We start from the raw sequence: 6,536 nt of genomic DNA on the forward strand, positions 1-6,536 counted from the left end.
ACCATCTCTCCTGCTGTCACTTTGCTCTGGGAGCAGAAGCAGCTCCACCCCAGCACCTCCTCCCACCCTTACTCCAGGTGCTGTTTAGTCCCATGAGGAACTGGGATTAACTGTCCCGCTCATTAAGTACCTTATGCAGCACACATGTCTCCATGTGAACCAGTACAATTGTTTTGGTTTAAAAAATACACTCCGGTTCCTGACTTTGCATGGAGCCATGTCCCCAGCACAGCCCCAGCCACGGGCACCTGGGGATGAGGGGTTGCGAGTTTTGGACAGGGAACAGGCACTGTGTGACAAATCAGATACGGAAAATTTCTTATGCAAAAACAGGCCACTTTGTGCTACAAGGCTACACTGCCTATGGGCAGCCTGCAGACACTGACAAATAGGTATACAGGCTTAGGCAGACAGGTAGGCTGGTGCTGCTGCCCCAGTGTGGCTGCTCTGTGGCTAAAACCAGGGCTCAGGGCTGCTCACCAGAGCAGCTGAAGGGTTCTCAGCTAAATATTTGCCAGGAAACAAATATTCAGGTGCACTTAACCTCATGCTAAACTCGTGTCAAACTTGTGTAACTGTTTTCATTGGAAAATGAACCTCGAAAAATTAAAAAGTCACAAAATGCTTTATTTTTTATTTAAAGAAAGATTTTACTCCAGAATGGTGTTCTGCTTTGGAATTTATGCATTTGTTGTTAAATATAAATTGAATTTTAAAAATACGCATTCAGATGATTGAATAACATTTTACTAAATCTGATTTTTCCATACGTACAGAGCGACAAGTCACGCCTTTTTTTTTTCTTTTTTCTTTTTTCTTTTTTTTTTTCTGTTTGGGCAGTAAACAAAGAAACTGGCTATTCCAGTGAGCTACCAAATGCTTTTTTTTTTTTTTTCTGTCTGATACTGAACATCTCTGAAGTCGAAGTTCCGTATTCCCTTGGTTACTTTTTAATTACACTGCAACAAAATTGCAAGGAATCTAATTTCACCAGACGAAGCCTAGGGACTCTGTGGAAGGTGATGGGGGTCTAGCTGTTTTATACACTAATTACACTAGCATGGGCCCTGGAATACTGTGCTATTTTTATTCATTCATGAAAAAAAAGCCCTTTCATCTAGATCTGAGTGACTGCTATTTCATTCTCAAAAACAGTCAATGTACCCTTCATTTCTCAAAAAACGGCTGCCCTCTTCTGTTTCCAGGAGATATTACCACCTTTTGAAATCCTGATGGGTGTGCTGTTGAAATCACAATAAAATACCATCACTTTGCCTGCCTCAAAACAACAAACCAGTATCAATAAAGCACTGCTACCTTTCTTAGAGCCTCTGGAAATGGGGCAATATTAAATAAAAGCTTGAAGTATGGGTTTGAGGAGGCAATTGTTTGGGATTTCTGTAAGTATGTATGCAGTGCCATCAGGAGGTGCGATCACAGCATGTGGAAGCTCAGCTGAGCTGGGGCTGAGCTGGCTGGGTCAGGCAGGACAGACAGACACGGGTGCATGGCCATGGGGACAGGCATCCCGCACACATCTTTCAAGGGACAACTGTACCTTGACAGCTCTGAGCACCCATGAGAGCTACTGCAAGGTACGGCCACCTCTGCAACCATCCCAATGGCTGCAGCCAAGACTTCAGAGTCTTAACGTGACTGAAGACTGATGGGACAGGTATGAACTCTGGAGCTGTTTGGTTTGGTGGTGGTGGGGTGTCTAGGGTGGGTTCTAGCTCGCTTGTTGGTTTTAGAGGGGGTTTGAGGTCATCATGATTCTGGAATGGCGTTGGGTTCTGGGGGGCAGAGGTCCTAGAACCTAGTTCAGGGGGTGCTCTTGTCTTGTCATCTCATGGGGATTCGTGGTACTTGCTGCTAATGGCAGTCTTGATGGATTATTTTGTTTCCTATTTTTTTTTCTTACATGCTTTTATTCTTGTTTGTGGCTTTTTTGAGTTGAAGACCTATAGGATGGGGATCCTATCATCCTGTCATCCCACAGAGGGCAGATTTCCCAAGTTCCTAGCATGCTGACTCGTGCTGCCTTGGTGGCCATTCTTTTCTCTGGAGACAAAATTGGAATCTGGGCACATGGCAAGCTCCTACTTGCCGCTGTCCTTCATGGCAACTGGTTGTCACATCCCTGCTCCAAGGATTCTTGCCAGCCTGTCCAAGAGTCTTGTCCAACACTTGTCCCATTGCCTTTGGTACCCACTCTTGTACCCAAAAGCACTTCAGCCAGGGCAGCTGAGTCCATGCAGCTCAGAAAGGGCTCCACAATTCTCAAATACACTCAAGTACTTGTACCCGCAGCTGCCAACCACGTGCTAACCTCAAAGCTGAAGAAGAAACAGCTGAATCTCTCCGACAAGACTGAAATCTGCTGTATCACTTGCCTGCTTGCTCCTTGTGCACAAGGATGTCACAACGGCCATTGCTGCCGCAGGCACAGCCCTTTTGCAACCTTGCCTGAAGTCCCAGGGTTGGAAAGACATGAAGATGAGATTGCCCGGTCTCCTTATTGCTGGTCTACAGTGATGTTTGTGATCGCTAGAGGCAGCTGAAGCGCTGGAAGCAGTTTACTGAGCTGGCACTGCTGCTTTTGTACTTGTTGTAGTTTAGTCCCAGCTCCGGCTGGCAACTTGACAGCAAGTCAACTCTCCTCATTTCCCTGCAGTCTCAGCAACAGATTTCCATGCTTTGAAGGTGTAAAAGGGGAACTACTTGGAAGCAGCCTCAAAGCACACAAAGCAGATGAAGAGCTAACGCATATTTAGCTCTCCAAAGGCTTAATTTCTGCAACAGGACTATTTGCTTTGGTCATAGAACAACTCCCCAGAAGGAAAATGCTGCAGCCGTGATTTTTCCACAGTGCTGTAGGCGGCACCGACTGTATTGGGTTAAAAGCAGCACTTCCACCATGGATAAGTCATTTTTAATAAACAGAAATTGGAAAAGCCTCCAGCATCAAAACAGTATTAAAGATTGAACCCTTCTGGGAAAGACACATGGTATTTGTCTGGCAAAATCGCTGCCAGCCATCAAACACTATAATTGTAGAACATTAAGTTTTATCCCAAATGCCAAACATAAGTGATGTTCCCGTGTGATGTGACACAGCTTCTTTTGCTTCTGGAGGAAATCTAGATCATCTTCAACAGCACCTACTGAGCACAGGGTGACCTCAACCAGTCTCCAGGAAGACACTGAAATATTCATAATTTGATCTGTGGCACTGCAGCATTAAGATGATGGGTCTCTATATGAAACATGTAGTTTGAGACTGGTAACCAGTGTTGCACTCTGGCAGAGACAGGGGACCACAGGCTTCAATTTTGATGTGGGTAGTTCAGGAAACTCCAGTTTTGTGCAGGGAATTGTCCTCGATGGCTCTGGCTGGGCTCAAAGGCTACAGCTGCACCCACTGCAGTTGCACAACTACGTACTAACGAGTCTCCTTTGTGGAGGTCAATTGTGTAGAAGACTAACTCACTTGTGTTTCTAAGCCTTGTTTTCAAAGATGACTTGCAATCAGATGTAGAAAAATGCTACAGCAATTTAAAATGCCTGCTGGGATTTATGAAAACACCCAAGCAGATTAAAGTTCCAAGCGTTGTTAAATGTTACCCATGATCTATGCCACTCTTGTGTCCAAGGGTTGGCAGGATCACCCAAGGGAACTTCAAATTCTCCGTCTCTGTTTCTATTCTCATTTCTTCCACCAATTACTACTTTTCCCTCCGAGATGTGTATGTTATATTCTCTTTTAAATATTACAGCCTGTGATCCAGACCCAAGATATATCTTTGCATCCTGACATTTTAGGTAGTGATGCTCTGATTTGGAAGACCTCTGCTGTGTTCACCGTGGGAATACCATGTTGTATGGCAATGACAATAAATGCTGGCTGGCATTTTGTAACCTCAAAGCTCTCATGAACCATTTCAGAGAGCACGGCTGATCATCCATCTACCACGCAGTTTGTGAAGTGGGCAGCCTTACAACTGCAACAACACAGCTTCACGTTCTCATAACAGCTTTAGGACACCATTTCTTAAATCAAGACAATACCTTCGAAGTTAGTGAGAGGAGAAGGCAACGCTGTCATTGTTACCACAATCAGAAATGCAAGTTCAAAGTATGCATGCTAATTGTCAAGGCTTTTGCCATATAATTAGCATATATAGTCTGTATCCAAATTAAGAACTCCCTTGGAAGCTTATTACGTCCTAATATATACCCAGCACATACATACATATAGCTGTGGCCCGTCCCATCGTTGCATTTCTTAGCAGCTGTGAGAAGCTGCATGAAGATTAATGCTGATCTAGATTAACAACGTATCTTCAGAAATCTGTCCCACGTATTAGACACTAGGCAAAGTATGAAAGGATTCCAGGCTGATGTAACCATCTCTCTGTCAAGAAACCTGTTAAAAGGAAAGATACTGCTCCACACACCCACATCCACCCGGGACTTCTAACACCTCTCTTCATACTCTGTTCGCCCACAATCTCCAACACTTCTCTCAAAGCTTCAGGTGTGTAGCCTCATCTTCTTAACAGTCATTGTCATGTCTTCTGTGCTGACACTGGACTAACACACAGCCCACCTGAAGGAAAAGGGCTTAACCAAGCCCTGCTGCATTTTCCCTTTGTGGGAAGCGAGGGCAGGGGAAGGCGCAGCCTGTTCAGCCATGCAGAATGATCCCCCAGCCTTCTGCATCCTGCCTGCTGGCCGGGACGCAGCAGATCAGCCTCAAGGGAAGGCTAATGCAAACGGTCAGCAGTGTAGCTTGGATTTTATCAGATATTATTTCAAGGGTATAATTGCAAATATGGCAGCTGAACATCCAGCGTGTGTCTTGGGACTGTGGGACTGGCAAAAGACAGACTGGTACTATCCACTGCTCCCTCCCATTTCTACCTCCTCAGTTGCATGTGCCTGGGGTCACTGCAACCTTGAAACATCTGTCTTATTTGTATTTATATTCTTCTGTTACCACTTTTATTTGTACTTTTCAATAATGCTCATTAGAGATTACTTGGGGTTTGTGTAATAAAAATCTGTGCTTCACACAAGTAAACAAACTTTAAATCAAAGTCGTTAAACAAACATTATAACAGCTGTCCTATTAATTACATTTCTGCAATTGTGTGACAAGGTAAACCAAAGATAGGCTAGGAGAAAACAGACCCCCAAAGACATAGTCACAGAGACCAGTGATAAGGGGAGGCATGAGAAGCACACAGCTCTTGTGTCTGGATACCTTGGTGCCAGTGACCAGACAGACCAGCAGAATGTACAGCAGCCCATAATAATCCCAGCCGACATAAATAAATGCAATATCCTGTGGATGCACTGCATTGTTCCTCTGCCTGAATTTGCACCTACTAACCCAAATACGCTCCGATTATCATTGTTACTCGAGCAGCAGGTGCCCATGAGGTTTTACAAACAGGAGCTGCTTGTCTAAGACCCCCATGTATTCGGTAGTTTGACCATTTCCTAATTAAGCCCAACATGCTGCTGCTGAGATACTGCAAACAGTATTAGAGGTAGCTGCAACAAGGAACAACCGGAAAATGATCTCTTCTAAATAGTGGACAATACCAAGGAAGGAGATACTGCTTCACACACACGCACACACACATACGGGAGGTCAAAACGGAGGAGGACGAATCCCTGGAGGCTCTGGAGGCTGCAGCCAGTGCTGCCTCGCACTCCTCTTGAAATAATCCCCACCTCTGCAAGTTCACACAGAGCAAAAATGAGCCATTGTCAGACATGTCAGTTTGCTCCCTAGCTCTCTGGTCAGCTGCAATCAAAGAGTTTTAGCATCATGCTGTTGGTTTTTCCAGTTCCTTTAAGTCTGAAGTATTCTTCACAGACTCCCCAAAATATCAGGCGTTAACCCATATGTCATCATATCTTCTGACGCACAGGGATTTTGCCATTTGACTTTTCACAGGTTTTTTCACACCTACATTTAATCATTTGAAACCTGGGGTAATACACAGGCTCAGGTAGTGTTTTTCACACTATTGGCCTCATCACATTTAGCTAAGTACACAGGCTGCCTTCTTCAGGTAAATACCACATTTCTGCATGCAATTCCACAGACACACCCAACGCAACATTTCTACTTTATTGTGCAACTGTGTTCTTCTGTTCTTACAACCCTACGCTTTGTCCTTGCATTCACAGCACCTCTTTTTACCTTGATATCAAGAAGCAAGCCTCGGATTAATACTTTAACATCTTTATATGTATAGCAAACAGCTGTCAAAGACACTGTCTAGTCTCAGATAACATACTATGAATAATCTTCCCATCTCTCTTTACACTTGTGTAATTCCACCGGCTTTAAATAGATTTGCTCTTGTTTCATGCAGGTAGAGAGGTGACACAAAGCCAGTGGAATAAGACCAATTGAAAGTGTGTCATTCACTGAAGGATTAGGCCAATGAATTCTAGGTATTATATGTTACAGCAGCTCTTTTCTGTTCAAAACAGACAAGCAGTATTCAAACCAAATG

This window comes from Caloenas nicobarica, chromosome 8 (genome assembly GCF_036013445.1).
Source record: "Caloenas nicobarica isolate bCalNic1 chromosome 8, bCalNic1.hap1, whole genome shotgun sequence".
NCBI classification, from domain to species: Eukaryota; Metazoa; Chordata; class Aves; order Columbiformes; family Columbidae; genus Caloenas; species Caloenas nicobarica.